This window comes from Wyeomyia smithii, chromosome 3, assembly GCF_029784165.1.
Source record: "Wyeomyia smithii strain HCP4-BCI-WySm-NY-G18 chromosome 3, ASM2978416v1, whole genome shotgun sequence".
Taxonomy (NCBI): Eukaryota; Metazoa; Arthropoda; class Insecta; order Diptera; family Culicidae; genus Wyeomyia; species Wyeomyia smithii.
This window is the reverse complement of record NC_073696.1, coordinates 268,515,801-268,539,556: the sequence shown is the minus strand read 5'-3', so window position 1 is coordinate 268,539,556 and position 23,756 is coordinate 268,515,801. Positions and strand designations below refer to the sequence as shown.

The following is a 23,756-nucleotide window of genomic DNA, read 5'->3' as shown; positions in this document are numbered from 1 at the left end:
ACTAGCTGCTCACACAACAGCCGAGCAAAACAAGAAAGGCGTATCACTCCAGCGAGAATACACAAAAGTTAAAGAGGTACTTTGAGTTTTCTCGTAAATGCGGGTTGGAGCCTTGGTTAAATTATTTTTTCGTCTCTTGGAATGCAAAAAAAAAAACGTAATCTAATATCCTACCCACATGCTCTCCTCATTTGCTCTAGAAGCTATTTGTAAAAGCACTGCAGTGAGCTCTGTTGTGTCCTCTCGTGTGAAGAAGCTCATCTCAATTTATTGTATTTCAGCTTCCACCAAGATGTTTTTTGCAAGCTTTTCAGATACACACGATTACTGCTCTCTTCAAGCACGTGCGTCTATATACTCCTCAGGTTGAAAGCGTTGCTTCCGCAGTGAGAGGTATTCTAAACAAAATGGTTTAAGCAGGCGAACCGTTGGCTTGTTTGGATATGAAACAGTGAGTTATTTCATTATAACGAATGTCAAAATTTCTTTTGGTTTGACCAATAAAAACCTTATCACAAAGCCGGCATGTATTTTTAAAAACACCTGCTTTACGTAATTCATCAATTACTACGGCCTCTTGTGAAACCCAACATAGTTTTAATCTGACCATTCCAATCACTGTAGATAAGATTCGTACCAAATTTCCCTAATTTCTTACGAAGTTGGAGTGTAAAAGTTACGTCGTATTTCACAACTACTCTGTTGTGTATAAATCTCTATAAACTTTACATTAAACTTTCCAAATACATGACGACGCTTACTTACTGCTTTCATTAGTGCTTAGATGGTCTGTGGATTGACAGTCTTTTTCCTTAGGTTTGCTTTATAGTCTCACCATAAAAAGTCCCCATAAAAGGGGTGAAAGAAGATTTCCCATAGGTGCCCTTTTTGTTTGTTTGTTAAATTTCCCTCGAAATGAAGTATAATAAAAAAAAACAATCAGGACCCAAGGACTACGAGCCTCTGTCCCAACTCACGACATCGTGGCTCAGCAGAACGAATCCATACATGCCATTCGACGATTATCAGACGACCATTGAACAACAAAACACTGATTGGAAATCCCATGCTAGTTTTAAGTTAGACTTAATTTCAGCTCGTAGTCGGCAGCGAGGATAAAAAATTTGCTTTAGTTTTTAAGTCATCAGATATAATTGGCGCCGTTAAACATTAAATTGTATTTGTGCCGTGTCAAATAAATGTTATGTGAAGAAAAAAAAAAAAAACATTTTAAAAGGTCCAATCTGCTTTCGTCGATTTTCTTGATTGACTTTTCATTTCGTTGAAGGTTGAGTTACAGCAACTATTCCTTACGTGGTTTTAGTTTAGTAAGCTAGATAAAAGTCTTCGCTATCACCATTTTGAGGAACCAAGTCATGAAACGTGTTCTATCGGTCATGGTGGTTAAAAGTAAATGATCGATCAAAGCAGATAGGACATTTTGAAATGTTTCTCTAGAATAATTGTCTTCCAAGTTGACTTTAATTCAAGTAACTACGAACTTTAGTTTTCCCAGTCACACCGTTGGGAGATTAGCTAATTTCACCAAAAGATTCAACAGAGCGAAAGGAGCCAACACTGGGACATTCCGGAGGAGTGCTGTGATGTATAAAAATAACATTATCTCGTCAGTAGGGGTATCGCTCGGGCATTCTTCGGTTGTTTTTTTTTTTTTAAATATTTTGTCGTACGTCTCTCAGGTGTTAGGCTACATAATAAAATAAAAATCTAAAAACGGGTAAAAAGGAAAAATATGTCCAACTCCTGCATCCAAGAAAAGTAGCCAATTGTTTCGCTCCCAAGTAAAACGGCTATTTTTATGAAAACCGTTCAAAATTTTCAATACATTTTCCAAGTGTTTATGTCTCAAAGCGTAAAAAATATAGACAACGTATCTCCACCAACGATCTGGTTAGGAATCTTTTTCTTTCAGTTCGTTTTGAATGTCTCATAAAAAGTTGTGAAAGAGGATTTCCCATAGGCGATCCTTATGTTTGTTTGTGAAATGTCCCTCGAAATGGACATAAATTATCTTCCAATATGAGTTAACCCTCTAGTGTTCAAATTATTTCTTAGACGGACTTCGAAAAAATCACTATGAAGCTTTATAAACATTTTTTAAGTACTTATTGAAGCATTTTTTTGTCAATTTAATCCATCATTTGAAAACCATTATCATGATTGTTCAAAATAACATCTTTCCCTTGTCAGCCTTTGTCACATAATTCTTCAATCGTCTGTTAATCCGCATTATTATCCTAGAAGCATGTACGCACTTTTCTCACTTGTACGGTTTTAAAATCATAACTTCCTATCCCAATTTCAATGTCAATGATGGCCTGTTCAACATTTTGTTTAGTAGAAAACGGAAATTACAGGCCAAGACATTTGATAAAGTATTTAGGTAGTCTCACTCTCTGTTCTTCTTCTCTCTATTCTTCTTTTTTCTATTTTTCTCCTCTCTCTATTCTTTTTTCTGACAACTTAAAATCTGAAGTTTTTAGGGTTCAGTTCGGTTCAAAATAGCGACCAAACAAGAAGCATTCCGCAAGTGCATTGTTAAGTTCGCTATGAACTGCACAACAATTTTGACAAAAAGTCCATGATAAATTATTTTGATAGCGAAAATCTTCCGGTTTCTCTTGTGTATGGTTTCCTGCATAGTTCAACTATAACCCACCAGGAAGGTAGTGATAGACCGGCCAGAGTAGTGGACAGAAGCCTAGTGGTTTGGCTATCAATCAAAATATATATCAGAACGGATGTTTGAAAAACATTATGATTTCAGTTCTTCCAAAACACTATACAGATAAAAAGTATATGTTTTGGCTAGAGAAAATATTATCACAGTACGTCAAAATAAAAAACACAAACGTTTCTGAACAACCACTCGACTCCATTGGTACCCCGAAAATTTGTTTGGAATTTTGAGTTCCTTTGGTGCAAAAATAACTGGAGATCATCGAATTGTGAACAGTTGATCGGTAGAATCAAAAGATGCATTCAAAAAGCGGACTTAATGCTCTTTTTTCGGCATCATAAAAAAACTTCGTCGGGGGTAACGGATCTTTCTCAATTGTTCAATATTTTTTGTTAGTTCACAATGAATGTATCTTCATGGGAAATAAATCAGATTTTCTTTAAGTTCCTCCACATATTTTTTGGCGGGGGTAGAAAAAAATTGCAATTTGTCACCCGTCATTGCTACAGTCATGTTTTGAGAGCAAGATTGAAAATCAAATGAAGTATGATAAAGAAAAACTACTCTGTCCACCATTACTGACTTTTTTCAAGTACCCCCGAAGGTCTTCACGAAGTCCAGGTTGAGAACCGCTGAGATAATGTACTACAACCAGGCTTCGAAATGGTCTTGGTAGAGCCAGTTTTCATTGCAATAATCGTCTTCTGTTTCTTCTGACGGTTGCAAGGCTTGCAGTCTAAATAGATTTTTGAACAAACATGTCAAACAAGTACTCGCCACCACGACGTTTTTTTCCTCAAACGTATTTTGACCTTTTTGCTAGAAATGAGAATTACGTACGTTGAGTGCGATTTTTTTTTAAATTATTTATATCAGTGATCTTGTAATAATATTTCTCAACATAAATAGGACGAAGTAGTCAGAAATAGGCCAAAATAACATCGCCAAACGAATGACAGTGTGCCTCTCTTTGATACGCGAGTGTCGAATGACCATCCTTTGTATTGTTTGAGAGGCGACGGTTGTTTTACATTAACGAGCAAAAGCCTACTGTGACGCACGCTAAGGATCAAATCAATCAGATCAAATGAAAACGGTGACCGTTTCGAAGCCTGATTACAACTTCAGAGTAAAAAAATATGCGAGTTCAAGAAACCCACGTAGAATACTATCCCCGGTGATGTAAAAATAAAACACGCCTCTTTTCATAAAAAATAGAGGTAGGGTTTTTGATCCTGGTTCGAACCATGCCAAAATTGATTCTGGTTCGAACTATTACGAAAAAGCCCAAATAATCATATTATATTCAGTTATTTTAGATTAGAACGATTGCATAATATGCTTTCGATATCTGTCTTAACATAGGCTTTTTTAAATATTAAAAATTACAGCCTTAAGTTCAATTATTAACAATTAAAAAGCAATGAATTTGGCTTTGGTTGTTCATATACGACCTGGTTCGTCGTCATTATTATATAGTATCCAAACCAATTATATTCAAGCAAGAACAGTTTTGAAACATTTAGACATGAATATTATTCCATTCCTGTAACATTTATAATTATTGGATATTGAGTAAAACTGACGAAAATTCATCTTAACGCTGGTGTATTTTCAAAAACAGCGAAATATCCGTAAAAATTATTTTTCCTAAGATGATTCATCGTTTTGTAGTTTAAATCTACAGACACTCGTATACATTCAAGTACACAAAGGGTGCTCAATATTTTAAAAATACTACGTAAATGCTGCCAGCATGCACAAGTGTTTGCTTTCCGAATGATTTTCGCAATCAACACTAGCTTCAGAATCCGATGAGCTTCTCTTTCTTTAATGCAGCTACTAGCAAATTTTTCAGTAAGCTTTTCTGAACAAACAAAGAACGGTAATGCTTTGAAAAGAGAACGTGCGTCATAGATAGCTAGAGTGCAAGATGCATAAGGTAAACTTGTTGTTTTTCTTTGCTGTTCCTCCATACAGGTCCTTCGGTGGCTGGAAATGGTAAAGAAACCCTATAAATTCACCCCACAGCAGCAATCTGGCCAATTAACCTGCTATACCTCGTGAAACTACGACTGAAGTCACTGCCAGCTCGTTCCACTGACTTGTTCTCAATCAGATCAGCATCATCGAAATGGTAATTAAGCGTAAAATATAGATGCTATGCATCATTCCATTCTACCTTTTTGGCCTCTCCTGGGAGTGTACTATGGATTCCGAAGCATATAACACAATCCCGAGTTCGGGACAGGGTAGGTCCCAGCCCAGCTGCTGCACCGATGCAGTAGCACCCAAAAGAAGCTTAGCAGCAGCACACGTATGGAAATTTTGTTTTTCAATCCTATTGTACTCGAGACGAGGTGGGCAGGTTAACGGGTCCAGTTTCCGGGTCGACGACGCTAGTCGCACACCCGTCGCTGACGTCAGCGAATGAGTGATGATGACTATAATAATCGGGTAGTCAATCAGGCAGGAAAAGAACGAGAGCGGCAAAAATTGCCATCCCGGGGAATTTATCGGGTTCAAGGAGAGCAACATTATTAGCAACTGATTAACGTTGTGTATCAAGGTACAAAATGCTGATCGTTCAGTAGGTGATTCAAATGTTTCCAGGTCGACGAAATAAGTGCATTCAATTTCGTCGAAATTTATTTATTATGCTAAATGCCTTTTAGAATAAGTTTCCGACCGAGTGACTCCTAAAAGCTACAATTGACTAAATGTGCTCTTGTATACATTGCAAGCGTGATTGTGTGACGTTCAATATTTAACTAGGTGACAGCGACTGACGGCTCGAACAGCCGCAAATTCGAAAACTGCGTGAAGCTTTCAGCGCGGTTCGTTTCCCCGTTTCGCGCGGGCCGTCGTCGTCATTGGCTCCATTCACTAATAGGCTTTTGGCAGTCGCGCACGCCCGGTAAACACAGCTTTTAGGTGCATTTGATATTTTTTTTTGTTTCCCCCGTGCAACCTGGTGTCATACCAGTCGTTGTACGGTGATCGAAAATAGATAGAAGCGCCAACCGACTGCGATGCCGTTTAGGTGTTTACTCCCGGTACTAGTCGGGCTTTGGCTGAATTGTAGCCACCGCACGCCTTGAATAACATATTAGATGCACAACTATCGTTCAACCTTGTCTCCGAATATCGGTGGTTCGTATGATTAGGTTTAGCGGCCAGGTTTCCCCAAAGAGGCGCAAAATAAAGCCTCCGTTTTACCATAAATTATACTCACTCGAAACTAGTAAACACATTACCAAGAGCAGCTCAAATGCAGGAACGCATTTAGCTCGAACAAAACAATGCTCAACGGTATCACAAGATCTTAATTGATTGGTTGATTGATTCACCATAGTTTTAATCAGATTGATCTCTGCCCTCTCACTCTCAGTGCCCTGCACGCGTGCACGTGAGCTCGAGCTTGCGGTTGCTAGACTTTATGCTTTGTTATGTTCTATCTGTATGAAGGTACCTACCTATACGTATATGTTTCATTCTAGGCTACAACCGATGCTAATCAAATTACCATCGTCGACCTATTTATATGCCATTTAGCATCATAATGCGATTAGGCGTCGATCGGTACAGCAGTGGTGGGATTTTCCGTTTGCTCCGCATCGGTTGAGCAGTGAATAGTTTGACTGAAGAAATCGCGCTTCTACTGTGCTATATTAATCAAATGCTCAAACACTACACGAGTCACAATCAATTGATGCACTTGGGAGGACGCAATTGCGTGTCAATTTATTTACAAGCTCTAGTCATAAATATCTTCGCCGGCTCATGACGCTAAATGTTCAAATTGTTTTGACTGTCGCGTAATCTGCGATTACATCATGACATAGTGACTCAATAATGAATAAGGAATTCAATTTTTAGTTCAAGATCTAAACGAATATGTTACTTTTTGGTGATGTTGAGAGAAAATATAAGCACATGGAATGCCATGCGTTCCTCTGGTGTAGAATAAAAGTTGACTCTATTATTATTTATTAAATAGTGCATAACAATTGGCTGAAGATATAACAGCTGAAAGGGCATTTTCCCCCACCAGCAGAAGTACTCCCTTTTCTCACGGTCTGATGGGGTGGAAAATTTTCACAGTACAAGATGAAAAGAAAACAGGAAATCCTTCGTTCGTCCGTCCATTCGTTCCGGCATCGAAGCCGTTTACAAAAGCGCAATAACCATGGGTCAGAGAGATGCGATTTCTTACCACCTTACCACCACTATGCCTCGCTTCTCCCTCCCTTTGGTTTGCGTTCTTTCTCTTCTCGACAAACCATCTCCGGTATCGACGAACAATGACCACTCCCTAATGACAATCGAACCCGGGGCCGTTTTCTCTGACCTGTTGTTTCGAATCCGACCGAATGAACTGCAGTGAACGCTAACGAGCGTAGCGACGAAGATATACGTGGTGTGTGTGTGTATGTGTCTGTTTTCTCACAGGCTATCTCATGCCATGCTTCTATGTACCCTTTTTCCCAGCTTTCCTCTCAAGTTTCCCCCAGTGGTGATGATGTGTTTTCATTGGAGAATGATCATTAAAAAGTTGCTTTGGGTTACCCGACGACGACTTCCGTTGCCGCTGGCAGTGCGGCCTCACACTCGGCCAGTGCTGGCTTTTGATTTCGATTTGCTTGTTAACAATCGTGTAGGTTCCTAGAATGTGCTGCACTGCAGCATTCCGCATCTCTTCACATCTCTGAATGGCTTTAGTTTTTTTTCTGTGTATGTGTTTGTTGCCTGGTAGTTTTCCATTTCCAACTACTCTCGGACCGTTGTTCTACACCGGTGTTACATGTTCTGTTGTAATTAGTCTGTCGGATTGTTGTTTGTGTCTTCGATTAGGTATGTCCAACAGTGTTGTAACACGTGTTTTTATCTTCCTCTGGTAGATCGACTAAAATTATTTTAGCTATTATTACAAACATTAGTCCGTACTGTAAGATTTTCAACAGAATGTTACCATATTTTCCTATAGAGTTTGTTCATAATCCAATTCACAACGCTTGAGGTTTAATGTTTTGTGGGATAAATTCAGCTTTCTTACAGTTCTTATATGAAACCATATTGACCAAAATCAATAGCATGTTCTACGGTTCTCTTCAACCGTAGTTTCCATGGTTCGAATATCTAGAACGCAGCGTCTGCTTCGATTATGTCCAAAAGCGGTGGTATTTTGTCAATGTTGGCATTCTGAAATATTTAATTTACGAAATCGAAAATCGGAACCATTTAGGTACATTATTTAGGCAATTTTCTCAAGCCCAAGCCGTGGTGTGGCCTTTGCTGTATGTAAGAGTCGTATCCATTCCATAAATATACTAATTTTGATTTATGCTTTGACAACTTCAATAATGTTCTTCTTTAGAAATGTCGCAACAGACGTTTACTATAATATACTTCATTAAAACTGCAAAAAATGTCTTTTAAAAATAGCTACCTGGTTTGCCATGGTTCGTTAACGTTTACATAGGAAATGGCATTACCAAAAACTGTACTGACATCACACTTTCCGAGCGAAAATAAGCAGATTTTCGATGAACGGGTAGGATAATAGTGTCTTTAAAAGATGAGCAATAAATTTTACTAGAGAAACACTTAAAATATTGAAAAAATAGTGGCCCAATTAAGGGTATACTGTTTTCTTTATTCCGGCATGCTTCATTTCGAACAAGAGCTATCATCGAAATAACGCCGCGAATCATAGTGACCATAGTTACCATTATATTGTTATGATCGTGTTATTGTATAAAATTGCTGCTAAAATGGGAAAAACGCTGGAAATTGGTAAAAAATATACTGAAACAGCTGTTACTGAGTGTCTTCAAGCAATAAAAAGTGGTGTTTCGACTAGAGAAGCTTGCAGGCGCTCCAATGTTCCACGATCCACCGTAATGTTCCGTGCAAGCAGCAAGTGGTCAGGAAAACCACGAAAAGGTGAACAAACTGCATTGACTGCCGCGGAAGAGAATTCAATTGTTGGCTGGATAACTCGGATGGCACGTAAAGGATTCCCTATTACGAAAGAACGGGTGCAGTCTACAGTTGTTCCAGATCCCGAACTCTCAGTGCGTAAGCCAGAGTTAATATCATCAGCGGCAGCTACGGTTAAAGAGATGTATTATTTAGACCTGGCCCAAACTAGGAAATTGTTGTGGTCCAAATAAGGAAACGGTGGCCCATTGAAGGAAACTGAAACGATGATTTATTTCTTTTATCAAAAGAAAATAGAGGTATTATCTAGTTGTTTTTCATGCAGAAAAGATGATAAACAAGTTACTTCATGTTTATACATAATGAAATACTTAATTCAGTTTAGATTTTTATATTATTCCTTGCAAAATTTGCAGCTACGCTACTAAGTGGTTCATTAAAGGCAGTTATACCCTAGCAAGGGCTTCACACTGAGGTGAGCTGTTGTTTCAACTGCGTGGTGGCAGTGGCGGTATTTTTTTTCTAATAAGGGGGATGTTTTGTGATGAAATAATTATTTACTGATATTTATCCAGAATTTTCATTGTGCTTCTGCCACAAAAGGTGACATATCAACACTATTACATATATTTTAAGTTTAATTTCATTAAAGGATTGTAATGACTTCGGCAGTTGAGTGAATATAATTGTAGGAAAATTGTAAACCTACTTGTCAAGAAAAAAAAAAAGAATTAAAAATTAAACCTCAATTTAACCTTAATCTAACCTTACACCTATCATAGTGACTATAAAGATAGCCAATCGTTGGAGGATTGCAACGATTTTTGTCGGAACTTATTGATAATTTGGTTTGACATATTTTCTAATGTTTCCACATTAGTAAGCCTGTGTGGTTCATTCGTGCTAAACCACCAAAATATTTTTCAATGCCGGCAAAAATCACATATCTAAAAGTAGTGTAATTAACAGCAAAAATTAGAAGACAATCCTTTTTTTATTGTTGAAAACATTGTTGCAGGATATTTCTATATGAAGCCAAAACTTTTTTTCATTTATTCAAAATAATCGCCATTTCTATCATCTCACTCGAATTTACACTGCTGGTTAATAGAGTGGCTATATCTTTCGTGGAACCAAACACATATATTTATTGAAGGAAAACTAAAAGATTTTAAAGTAGCGCTAGTAACGAGTCAGTTTAATTGGAGCGTAATGAGAGAAAACTCTCAGGTTTTCATGTGTTTTAAACGCGGATTTTTATTTATATTTATTTATTTATTTTACTAGTTTTTCCTACCCGGATTTTATGCTAGTTTTCCTTACGTTACAATGTAAATTGTTACTGAAATATAAGTTACTGTTCGACTTTGCAGTTACACTAACCACTATGTAACAATACTGTATCTTGGGGAGTTCAAAAGTCGTATCGCGTCATATATGTGACCTTTTCATCTCTCATGCAGTCTAGTACGTTTCACAATAACTGCAGTGAGATCACAATCCGACTTTCATTTTTATTGATTTTTTCAAGAAGATGTTACAAGTGCTGCTTGGGTTTGTTTGGATATTCTCAATGAGCTCCTTGAAGGCTCCTTGAATATTTAACTTGGTCAGACCAATTTAAGATTGCACCGTTCATCTTAATAACATGATTATTGGTGGGTTAGAGAAATGAAACTCTTGGTTTATGAGGAAAAATAATTAATTGTGTTTTTGATGCATTACGAGAAATCTTCCATTTCTGCATTTACGAAGAAAATATATCTAGACTTTTTTTGCAGCCTACTGCATATGACACGATTGCTTTTTTCTTTTATAGAAATGCTTGTTTCGTCACAAAACAGAGATTTCTCACATCCTGGTGGTAAATCAGGAAGATCAGAAGTAAAAATATTATATAAGACTGGGCCCAAGATACTTCCTTGGGGTACCCCGATCAGAAGAGCATAACTGAAAAATTGCAAAATTATATCAACGCGAGATACAAATAACATATATTGATACAATTTTGTATTTTTCCATATAATTTTGATAACAAAATTGAATCTGAATGAGTTAACAAAACCTGAAATGAAGTAGTTTTGAAACAAATCTAACTAATTTTTCGTTTTTTTCAAAACCAGTTGTTTCTAACAATGTTTGTTATTATACTGTTCTATATACTATCTTATTTTGTTAGAAAGCTGATACATTAGTAACAAATTTTGATATGTGTTTGATAGTAGTAGAATCATTTCTGTTATAATTTCTGTTATTTTAACACCTAACGGGATCAAATTGAAAACACAACCTGTAAGGTTTTTCCCGTAACATACTAACAGCTTCTGTTACATTTTTGTTTTTTCTTTCTGATCGGGACACCAGCTCTAACAAGCAAACTATCAGATTTACTATTTAAATAGTTAACCTGAAGAGTGCGGTCTGTCAAGTAATTTTGTATCATTTTTGTGATGTTAAGAGGAAAACGGAAATTGGACATTTTAGCTATCAAACCTTTATGCCAAACACTGTCGAATGCTTTTTCTGTGTCTAGAAGAGCAGCTCTAGTGGAACAACCTTCAGATTTATTAGTACGAATCATATTAGTTACTCTAAGTAACTGGTGAGTAGTCGAATGCCCATGGCGAAATCCAAACTGCTCATTTGCAAAAAATGAATTTTCATTGATATGTGTCGTCATTCTTTTAAGAATCATTCTTTCATAAAGTTTGCTTATAGAAGAGAGTAAACTAATTGGACGATAACTTGATGCTTTAGCTGGATTTTTTTTTCAGGTTTTAAAATTCCATTTTGAGGGAAAATATACTAATTCAAAGCATCTGTTAAAAATTCTCACCAAGAAATTTAAAAACTTTCGGGAAGTCTTTTAACGATGATATAAAAAATTCCATCATCTCCCGGTGCTTTCATGTTTTTAAAGTTCTTGATAATAGTTCGTATTTCATTCAAGTTTGTTTCTAGTACCTTCTAGTACCAGGAAGAAATTCTTGAGATCGGATCATACTTTTTTTTTTTTCTTCACATAACATTTATTTGACACGGCACAAATACAATTTAATGTTTAACGGCGCCAATCTGATGACTTAAAAACTAAAGCAAATTTTTTATCCTCGCTGCCGACTACGAGCTGAAATTAAGTCTAACTTAAAACTAGCATGGGATTTCCAATCAGTGTTTTGTTGTTCAATGGTCGTCTGATAATCGTCGAATGGCATGTATGGATTCGTTCTGCTGAGCCACGATGTCGTGAGTTGGGACAGAGGCTCGTAGTCCTTGGGTCCTGGTTCTATTGTGCGGGGTCTGGTTGCTGGTTTTGTGCTTAAGGTTCAAACGTGTTCTTGTCGTTTTGTTGGGTGTAGACGGAGGGGAACGGGACTAGACTGGGGCGTGGATGGATTTCAGGAAAACGTATATAAGGGACATGTAGGATAGGTCACGGCTCGCCAAGACATCACGAACAGGAACAGCCGGCTGTCTACCCTCGGCCTGCAGGGAAGCTATTAATTTAGACCTGGCGTCACGGTGTACAGGGCATGACCAAACCACATGCTCTATGTCGTGATAACCTTCACCACAGGCACAGATACCACTTTCCCCGAGCCCAGCACGACGGAGGAGCGCGTCAAATCTATAGTGATTGGACATAAGCCGGGACATCACGCAAATGAAATCCCGACCTACATCCAACCCCTTGAACCACGGGTTCGTCGATACTTTGGGGATTATGGAATGTAACCACCTTCCCAATTCCCCTCTGGTCCAAGCATTTTGCCAACTGATGATCGTATTCTGACGTACAAGTGCGAAAAATTCATTAAAGGCAATTGGTCTTTCATAAATATCACCGTTTGTTGCGCCCACCTTAGCCAAAGAGTCCGCTTTCTCATTACCCGGTATCGAGCAGTGAGAAGGGACCCACGCTAAGGTAATCTGAGTAGATTTTTCGGATAAAGCACTCAGATGTTCCCGTATTTTCCCCAGGAAATACGGAGAGTGCTTAACATCTTTCATCGATCGGAGAGCCTCAATGGAACTGAGACTGTCCGTAAAGATGAAATAATGGTCCGTGGGCATTTTTTCGATAATCCCTAGGGTGTACTGAATTGCAGCTAATTCTGCGACGTAAACAGAAGCAGGATTATCGAGCTTATGGGAGACGGTTAAATTGTTATTGAAGATACCGAAGCCAGTGGACCCATCAAGAAGTGATCCGTCAGTGTAGTACATATTGTCGCAGTTGATGTTTCGATATTTATTGGAAAAAATTTTAGGGATCTGCTGCACGCGTAAATGATCCGGGATTCCACGAGTTTCTTCTATCATGGATGTATCGAAAAACACAGTAGAATCAGAAGTATTTGATAAGTCGACACGATTTGGAATATTCGAAGAAGGGTTAATATTTTGGGACATGTGATTGAAATACAATGTCATAAAACGGGTTTGAGAATGAAGTTCGATTAACCTTTCAAAATTTTCAATCACGGGACGGTTCAAGACCTCACATTTGATTAGAATACGAGAAGACAGGCTCCAGAAGCGGTTTTTCAATGGTAGTACTCCAGCTAAAACCTCCAAACTCATCGTATGGGTCGACTGCATGCAACCTAAGGCGATACGCAAACAACGATATTGTATTCTCTCCAGTTTGATCAAATGTGTGTTTGCTGCGGAGCGGAAGCAGAAACACCCGTATTCAATAACAGACAATATCGTTGTTTGGTTAAGCCTTATAAGGTCTCCTGGATGGGCTCCCCACCATTGTCCGGTTATTGTACGAAGAAAATTCACTCTTTGTTGACATTTTTTCATCAGATACCTCACGTGGCAACCCCAGGTGCCTTTAGAGTCGAACCAGACACCAAGATATTTGCGTACAAAAACCTGAGAAATCGTTTTACCCATCAATTGTGTTTGAAGCTGAGCAGGTTCATGCTTCCTAGAAAAAACTACTATCTCAGTCTTCTCCGGAGAGAATTCGATACCTAGCTGTAAAGCCCAAGCAGACAAATTGTCCAAGGTATCTTGCAATGGTCCTTGCAAATCGGCAGCTTTGGCTCCTGTAACAGAGATTACACTGTCGTCTGCAAGTTGCCTTATCGTGCATGAATTTGCCAGACATTCGTCGATGTCATTTACATAAAAGTTGTAAAGAAGGGGGCTTAAACATGAGCCCTGGGGAAGACCCATGTAGCTAATGCGAAAAGTTGCCAAATCGCCATGCGTAAAATGCATGTGCTTTTCGGACAACAAATTGTGCAAAAAATTGTTCAAAATTGGAGAAAATCCTTGTCGGTGAAGTTTACCCGAAAGAATGTCAATAGAAACGGAATCAAAAGCCCCCTTAATGTCCAAGAACGCAGACGCCATTTGTTCTTTACGAGCATACGCCAGCTGAATATCTGTTGAAAGCAACGCAAGACAATCATTCGTCCCTTTGGCACGGCGGAAGCCAAATTGAGTTTCTGATAGTAGACCATTTGATTCGACCCAGTGGTCTAAACGACGGAGTATCATTTTTTCCATCAATTTCCGGATACAGGATAGCATTGCAATCGGCCTATAAGAGTTGTGATTAGAAGCTGGTTTCCCTGGTTTTTGGATGGCGATCACCTTCACTTGCCTCCAATCCTGCGGTACAATGTTTTGCTCCAGGAACTTATTGAACAAGTTCAACAAGCGCCTCTTGGCATTGCCGGGTAGATTCTTCAACAAGTTGAATTTGATTCTATCTAATCCAGGCGCGTTATTGTTACAGGACAGGAGGGCAACTGAAAATTCTGCCATCGTAAAAGGTGATTCTAACGCGTCGTGGCCCGGAGACGCATCGCGAACAATATTTTGCGCAGGAACAGAGTCCGGACATACTTTCCTGGCAAAATCAAATATCCACCTACTTGAAGACTCCTCGCTTTCGTTGACCGTTACGCGATTCCGCATTCTTCGGGCTGTGTTCCAAAGAGTGCTCATCGATGTCTCCCTCGACGTCTCGTTCACGAACCGACGCCAATATCCACGTTTCTTTGCTGTAGCCAAGCTTTTAAGCTTGGTATCAAGCTCCGAATACCGTAAATAGTCGCCAGGTATACCTCCCGTCTGGTAGGCCTTAAACGCGTCGGATCTTTGCGTGTAGACATCGGAGCACTCTTGGTCCCACCACGGAGTGGGAGGCCGTTCTTTGATCGTTACGCCGGGATATTTCTTCGTTTGGGCTTGCAACGCGGCGTCGAGAATCAAGCCCGCGAGGAGGTTGTATTCTTCAAGTGGTAAATGATGTTGAATCGACTCGACCGCTTTTGAAATCATTTCCTCGTATAACTTCCAATCGACATTTCGTGTGAGGTCATACGGGATGTCAATTGGTCGCATGCGAGTTGACCCGTTAGTAATTGAAATAAGAATAGGCAGATGGTCGCTACCGTGAGGATCGAGGATTACCTTCCATGTGCAATCCAACCGTAGCGACGTCGAACATAAGGATAGATCCAAAGCGCTTGGGCGCGCTGGAGGTTTCGGGATACGTGTCATTTCACCGTTGTTTAAAATAGTCATGTCGAAGTCATCGCAAAGGTTATAGATTAAAGAGGAGCGGTTATCATTGTATGGGGAACCCCAAGCCACGCCATGAGAGTTGAAGTCTCCCAAAATCAAACGTGGCGAGGGAAGAAGTTCTATTAAATCAAAGAGCAGCCGTTGCCCAACCTGTGCTCTGGGGGGAATATATATTGAGGCAATACAAAGCTCTTTACCTTGTATTGTCATTTGACATGCGACAACTTCGATGCCTGGAATCGAGGGGAGGTTAATACGATAGAAAGAATAGCACTTTTTAATCCCTAAAAGTACTCCTCCATATGGGGTGTCTCGATCAAGGCGAATAATATTAAAATCATGGAAGTTGAGATCAATATTTGAAGTAAGCCAAGTTTCACAAAGGGAAAATGCATCGCATTTGTTTTTATTTATCAAAACTTTAAACGAATCAATTTTTGGTAAAATACTTCTACAATTCCACTGTAAGACAGAGATAGAATCCTTCATATACGCAGTTGAATTAGGCATCGAAGGATACAATCGCTGCAAGGAGAGGCCATTGGGCAGTCAACTGCTTCAAAAATGATCTAACTGTTGGGAGGAATGCTGTAAGAAAAATTTTAATTGGATCGGGTACATTGAAAGTTTCAAAAATCCAGTCCACAATGTCAGAAAATTTCACTAATCCAGAGTTTGTTTCATCAACTGGGAGTGTAAAAGGAGCAACTGGGGTTTTAGATGTTCCTGGCAGTGCTGGGAACTCCTTCTGGGACTTTAAATTTGCCAGCCCAGGAGGAGTTTGCTTCGGTTTTTCCGCAGCACTGTTTGGTTTGTTTGTAACTTTCATTTCACTTTGAGAAATCTTAGGACCTTTTCTGGGAAGTTTAGGAGAGGAAATTTTTTTCCTCTTTCTAGACTCCCCAGGATTGGCGTAAGATGCTCCCGCTGGTGAATCGTCAGAATCGGTTTCATCAGAGGACAACAGATCGAAGGGGTTCGAAGTAACGGGAGAAGTGGTAACGGTCTTCTTCAGCATGTCAGCGTAGGAACGCTTTGAACGCTCTTTGAGAGACCGTTTTATTTTATCCCTGCGCTGCATGTACACCGCACATGTCGAGAGCTCATGTAGATTTTCTCCGCAGTGAATACACTTTTCAGCGTTAACACTGCAAGAATCTTCCGCATGAGACTCCCCACACTTGCCACAACGTGCCTTATTGCAGCAGTAGGCGGCTGTATGGCCTAACTGCTTGCAATTCAGGCAGTTCATGACGCGGGGCACGTAGAGCCTCACAGGGAGACGAACCCGGTGGATCGAGACGTGGCTTGGTAGTGCAGACCCGGCGAACGTAACTCGAAACGAGTCTGACGGAGGGTATACTGTTTTGCCACCGATGATCGATGCTGACCGCAATTGCTTGCAGTCGAGCACCTTTACTTCGGGACACGTTTTGTTCTTATAGCACCCTTTGGCACTTTGCAGTATACACTCGACGGACAGACTCGAATCGGTTATGACACCGTCGATCTCCACGTCTCGTGCGGGTATGTAAACGCGATACTCGCGTGTGAAGAGCTCAGAGCAAGCTATATCGTTGGCCTCTTTCAGGTTACCGACCACGACACGGAGCTTGTTAGGCCGGACCTTGGAAATTTCGGTCACGCCCTTGTACTCCTTCGTCAGGTCTTTAGAAATCTGCAAGAGGTTCAACTTTTTCGATTTCGGTCCTGCCTTTGGCCGAAAATAAACAGTATAGCTGCCCTGGGCTCCGTCTGGGTAAAGCCTGGGGCGAGGGGGGACTGAAGAATGAACAGGGGAGGGGGTAACAGAAGGGTCAGAGTCAGAGGGGTTCGGGGATGGTGGCGCGGGAGGCGAGGGATCTACATCCATCGCGCTAAGTCTAGCGCACTAGCGCTGACAAGAACACGTACCTTTTTATTTCTCCCTTCCAGTAAGGTTGGTTGTCCGATCGTTCGAAGTAGCAGCCGTTACAGCCAGCAGCACCAATACAGCAGCACCAATACAGCAGCACCAAACAGCCACCAGCAGCGAGCCAGGTGTGAGATCACTCCACACAGCGATACAACTCGCTGACACTGATGGCTTCTTCTTTTTCCTCGTTTGTGTCTCGTCCACTGCTGTAGCACAATCCAGCCAGCAGCCAAATCGGCTTACGCACCAGCTGGCAGTCACGATGCGAAACAGTTGCACAAAGGCACGACCTTGAACCCGGATTTATTTCACTTGACCAGGCAAACAATGCCAACACTTGTTCACACGTCTTTTGTTTTATACTCTATCGGACCGATCACCAAACACGTCCAGTACTGATGCGTGTTCGGCACAGAATGAGGATCATACTTTTGTGATACTTCATTTTCAATAGGACTCATTACGTTCAAATTGAAATTATGAACACTCTCGAACTGCTGGGCAAGTTTTTGAGCTTTTTGTTCATTCGTAAGAAATATTTGGTCACCATCTTTGAGGACTGGAATGGGCTTTGAAGGTTTCTTAAGAACCTTCGAAAGCTTCCAGAAAGGTTTGGAATATGGTTTTAGATGTTCAACTTCTCTCATGAAATTTTCATATCGCAAGAAAGTGAATCTATGTTTGATTTTCGTTTGTCAATCTTCAAAAATAACTTTCAAAGCAGGATGTTCGTCGAATGTATAGGAAGTTGAAGCTCGTTGTCAATAATAGGCGTATAATAATTTCACTTTAGCCTTAGATACGTTTCGGGCATTGAGTATTAAACTGCACAAATCATCCAATGCTCCGTCAATGTTAGCACTGTTTTGTAAAACAATATCACAATTCAAGCTTTCTTCGATCGTGGTACGATATCGATACCAATTGGCCTTGTGATAATTAAACACAGACCTAGTGGAATTTATAACAGTTTCACGGGATATGGAAAAAGTTATAGGAAGATGACCAGAATCAAAATCATCATGAGTTAACAAATCACTGCATGAATGACTTTGATTTGTTAATACCAAATCAAGTGTGGATGAATTCCTGACAGAAGAAAAACATGTTGGACTATTCGGAGACAAAATTGATTAAAATCCAGCCGAGCAATCGTTAAACACAATTTTTCCATTGGAATTGCTTTGTGCATTATTCCATGATCAATGTTTTGCATTGAAATCACCGATGATAAAAAAATTAGATTTATTTCTGGTAAGTTTTTGTAAATCTCCTTTGAAATAATTTTTCCGCTCACCAGTGCATTGAAAAGGTAGATACACTACGGCTATCTGTTTCGATTTCAATTCCCAAGTTTTCAATAACCTTCGTTTCAAGATGGGACATGATACGATGTTTTATTCGATGGTGATAACTATTACAACTCCACCTCCGGCGACATCAATTCTATCAAACCTGTTAACTATATAGTTGGGGTTTCTTTTTAGTTTAATGTAAGGCTTTAAAAGCGTTTCGGTCACAGCTGCAATATGAACATCATGGACTATTAAAAAAATCATTTTCTTTCACTTTTAAAAAGCGAGCATTACAATTTAGAAAATTTACAACATTACTTAAAGTCATTACTGAATTTCAATTTCATAACAATATCAGTTTTAAATTTTATACCGACTTTTTTATTTTTTTTTTACATAACGTACATACTTGAACAGCATATTACATCGAGTTATTTACGCCTTTTTTTACGCGGATTCCAGAATTCACGGGGTTTTTTTTTCACGCGAATTCCGGAATTTACGCGTTCTTTTTTGCGCGGATTGCGGTTTCTCTTCACTCGGATTGCAGATTTTCCGCGGTTTTTTTCTACGCGGGTTCCGGAATTTACGTGGTTTTTTTACGCGGATTTTGGAATTTACGCTTTTTTTTACGCGGCACCAATACAAGCTTTATTTTTGGTTGCAAATAATCAATACGCTGGTGGTAACAAAAAGTTTCCTCCTGCCCAGAACTTTTATTCAAATTGTAAGCCGATTTTTAGTTTTATTTAATCTTTTTTTTCTACTAAAACAAAGTTTGTTAAAACAGGTAACACTAAAGAACTAGGATTCACAAGTGAAATATTTATCGAAATTGAATATCAGCTGATTTAATAAGGATACTCGATTAAGCCTGTATTGGTGAGATCTGGCGTAGAAAGCTCTATAGCCATAGTATATAACACAAACCAAACGTACGAATACCATACGCAATAAACCATAAACATTTAAAAAAAAAAAAACACATACACCTGTCATAAACCACAGCATACAAATACCAATTTCCACATGAACTGCCCATAAATGCATAACAGTCCCATTTAATTTCTCATCACTTTTTGCCTCAAAAACTTCTTCACATACCCGGTGCTCTCAAAAAATCGCAAGAAACAGCTTTTTGTTACTAAACTGATTAGAAAAATATGAATTTTGGTCAGTCCCATGTTACAAATAAACGCAAAACAAGCTCAGTGTTGAAAATAACTAGCATTAAATTATATCATAGAAATACCAATTTAAGTACTAATAGGAAAAATAATTAACTTGTTGCCTATACATACAAGTATTCTGTCATGAATTTATTTACCTCGGATAAATGCATTTTTGCACTTACATGTTATACACACAAACACACACACACAAACAGACACACACACACGCACACACACACTTTACTCACACACACACTACTCACACACACACACTACTTACACACACACTACTCACACACACACTACTCACACACACACTACTCACACACACACTACTCACACACACACTACTTACACACACACTACTCACACACATACTACTCACACACACACTACTCACACACACACTACTCACACGCACACACTACTAACACGCACATGCTACTCAGACACACCCACGCTACTTACACACACACAATGACACACACACATACAAACACACACATACATACACAGACACACACACACACATACAAACACACACAGACACACACACATACAAACACACACATACATACACAGACACACAAACACATACACACACAAACACAGACACACACACACATACACAGAGATACACACATACACACACGCACACAAATGGACACAGACACACACACACACACACACACATACACTTACACACATACACGCACACGTTACTTACACATACACGCACACGTTGCTTACACATACACACATGCGTTACTTACACATACACACACATACACGCACACACCACTCACACATACACGCACGCTATTCACACACCCACACGCTACTCAGACACACACGCTTGATATACGACAAACTATACCTACACTATCGGCTGCACCCAAACGGCTTCCAAGTCTTCCAATGGTCCCCAGTGTCGTTCACGTCCAATTTCGGGCTGTATTCCAACAACGATATCTGAATTAGATTACCACTGGTGGGGTCCAACTCAGATCGAAGGGAAGCCGAACTGTTCGCCTTGACGGTCGACCAGGTAATGATCTTCTCTCAACACGGAATGTTCTTTTATAGCCTCACTCAGTGTGGGGAACTTTGGCAGTTGGGGGAAGAACCAATCACGTAGAAGCATCTCTGCTTTCTTTTCGTTGCTTACATTGGGTGATGAATGCGATGCCAATTGGCTGGCATTGCTAGCCAATGACTGAATGCGTGAAATCATTTCGTCTATGTTTTTGAAGTCTGCGTTAGGGAAATATACCAATCGTATGAAAAATGTATGTGGATATTCGACCTTCAAAGTTTTCCACAATTTTCACGGAGTAATAAGAAAATGGTAATTAAAATTATCATGTTATACAAATCTTGTATATTTTAGCTTTCCAACGGTATATTAACTATCGAAATCGGAACAGTTGTTTGAGCGCTATTAGTATCTAAAATCTTCCATTCCGCCAACCAGAAACGTTACATGTTCAATCCAGTTTTCACAGAATGTACCTTAGTATAGTGAAGAGAGGCGTTGTCCCACGTCAAAAACGCAATGCTAAAAATCCAGATTTCAGACTGCCTCCCCCCCCCCCCTCCTATGTTACAATTAGTAACGTTCGATAAGACTGACACCCTCCAAATTTTTGATTTTAAGCAAACATCACAGTTACGTAACTGTCTCAACTACCTCCCTCCCACCCTTTTCCCTATGTTACAATAAGTAACGCAGACTCAACCCCCCTCCCCCCCCTTCACGTACGAGTACTTGTGCGGCTCCTTTTGTACAATACTTGTGCGAAATAGAAAAACACAATAGTCACTTAGACTCGAACTTTTGAATGTAGTTTTTGCGGATGATTTTTGACCCACAGTTTAACGGATTATCAATATTTCCTGGGATTTAAAATCCCAGTAAAGTTGCAGCAGATCTACTGTAAAACAGCCTCCAGCGCAATGAATGGGAAAATTTTACTTCCAGAGAAGCCGTAAACTGCCGGATTTTCCTAGCTTCGCAATAGATAAAGCATTTTAGCGGGAATCGACTGAAAACTTTTCTCGCCAAATGATTAACAATGAGATCAATAAGTCGTTATCGAAGTCAAAACCAGCGGCAGCCGCAAATCAAATGCGCTTACATATTTATTCACCAACCGAAGGCTGTGGCTTCAATCCGAATGAAAACTTTTTCCCTGTGTAGCTCGAGCAAAGTTTGTTCTAGTCTTTTTTCAACTTCACCAAATGCAAAGAAAGCTTGTTCCGCTTTGCACGCCCTTCCGCAACCCAAAAGGATAAAGTTAAAGAAAACATTGTTCTTGGATCTAGGCCATCCCTTCTTCAGGCGTTGCATGAGAACGTTTTCCCCGTGAATGGGTTTCCTCTTCATCCGGCAAGGCCAGTCGAAAGTTGAACTTGAAACCAGCAAATTTGATGCATCGTAAAGAAATTCTTGGCCGGCCTGCAGGAAGAAGAAAATTGATTATTCATGCCGCACGGTTGGGTGAGTTTTTCCTCTTTACGGCCATCGGGATTCTATGAATTGGGTTTAAATTTGCCTCGATCTACAATTTACATTTTTGATAGTATCTACTAACGTTGCACAATATTCGACAGTTTCGAACGTGAAATTTTAATCAGATCTAATCGGCCATCATAATCCTTTGCTTTAACTGTGTGAAACCACAAATGGGGTACGATTTTCGGGGTAAACTTTTACCGTCGAAAATCGGCGAGCATTCCAAACTGATACGATCAACATTCGGCAGCAGCTGGCCGGAACGTTTGGCATGTCGCAGTCGTTGGCAAATCAATGACGACTTGTATGTTGATGACTTTCGTCGTTGCGGTTGTCGCAATGTTCCCTAGTTTCAGTACAGCGATTGGGCAAACTTTGCCAAACGGAACGAAAGTATCATCCAACGCGGTGCCAGCTTGGCAATTCAATTGCAGTTCATTATTTCGATAAACATTTAACTCTATCGTTACCGAGTTCGCTTTTTGGCTAGCGATCCGTTGCCTTGCTGCCAGAAATCGAACGGAACATTACTGAATCCATTTGCCAACGGTTGCAGTTTACAGTGCGGCTTGTCAGTATGTAGACTCGAGTAGAAGTGAGATGATGCTGAAATAATTGAATCAACGATTTCGGATCGCAATCGCTCGGCACACTTCCAATGAGGGTAAAATTGTACGCGAAGGCTTGTTTAAACAGGTTAATTTCATTGAACTCCTTAAGTGAATAAAAAATTAAATTATTCAAAAATTTAGTCATTCTTCAGAGGCATTTAATTACTACTTGAAGCACAACTAAACCAAAGCAAAAATATTTTGATTTGAAATCTCCCTAATGGCTTCTTAAAGGTATCTGCTAAGACCAACCACAAGACATAGACAACGATTCTTAGAAATATGCAAAATGAATCTTCCATTCGAGTAACTCCCTTTTATTTTTTGACTTGGAAAAAGCTATGCGACATATTTAATGCGCGAAACCGAGCACACGAAGCGAAGCAGCAGCAGCAGCAGCTAGCAAGTCAGCTCGAGGTCACCGAAAGGATAAGGATATTTATTTCGTTTCCGGAAAATTTATTCCGAATCCAGCATAATGTATCATCGTAATTCTTCGGCTGCCTCTTGTCGGAATGTTTTATTCATCATGGCGTCTGCGGTTCGTTACGTTTCCACCTGGGCGGAAATGCACTCTGCGGTCGGAGAAAAATGGACAGGGATCATCACAGTCAAGCGTTACCTGCACCGGGTGCGGGGATGACAATCGGAATGGAAGTTTGCTCGTTAAAATTCCTAATTGGACGGATGCCGACTGAGTTGGAAACCAGAGGAAATGCCACTACCGGAGAAATATTCAGATTGTTAGCGATGATAATACAGCTCTCTCGAAAAGATTGGAAGGTTGTTAGATTGATTGATGTGAGGATCACTCGAAAAATCCAGTAAATCCCATCTCGTTTGCCGACCACGAATAAAATATTCCTAATTAATTTAGTCATACCTCGCATCGGTTTGCGATATACTGCTTCTTGTTGAACCCCGCGGGGTATTTTTGACGCATCATGTTATCATTAAATTTGTAAGCCGCGATAAGTCCTGCCGTCACAATCGATTGTTTGCTGAGTTTTGTTTTCTCCCGGCCGTATCGTTGCTGCTTAGATAAGAGTTGT

At 39.8% G+C, this 23,756-nt stretch overlaps 1 protein-coding gene across 1 annotated transcript in view; it reads left to right on the top strand.

Moving 5' to 3' along the window:
• LOC129729460 (uncharacterized) overlaps positions 1-23,756 on the top strand; it is a 139,419-nt gene that overhangs the window by 58,930 nt on the left and 56,733 nt on the right. The gene's annotated exons all lie outside the window — the stretch shown is intronic.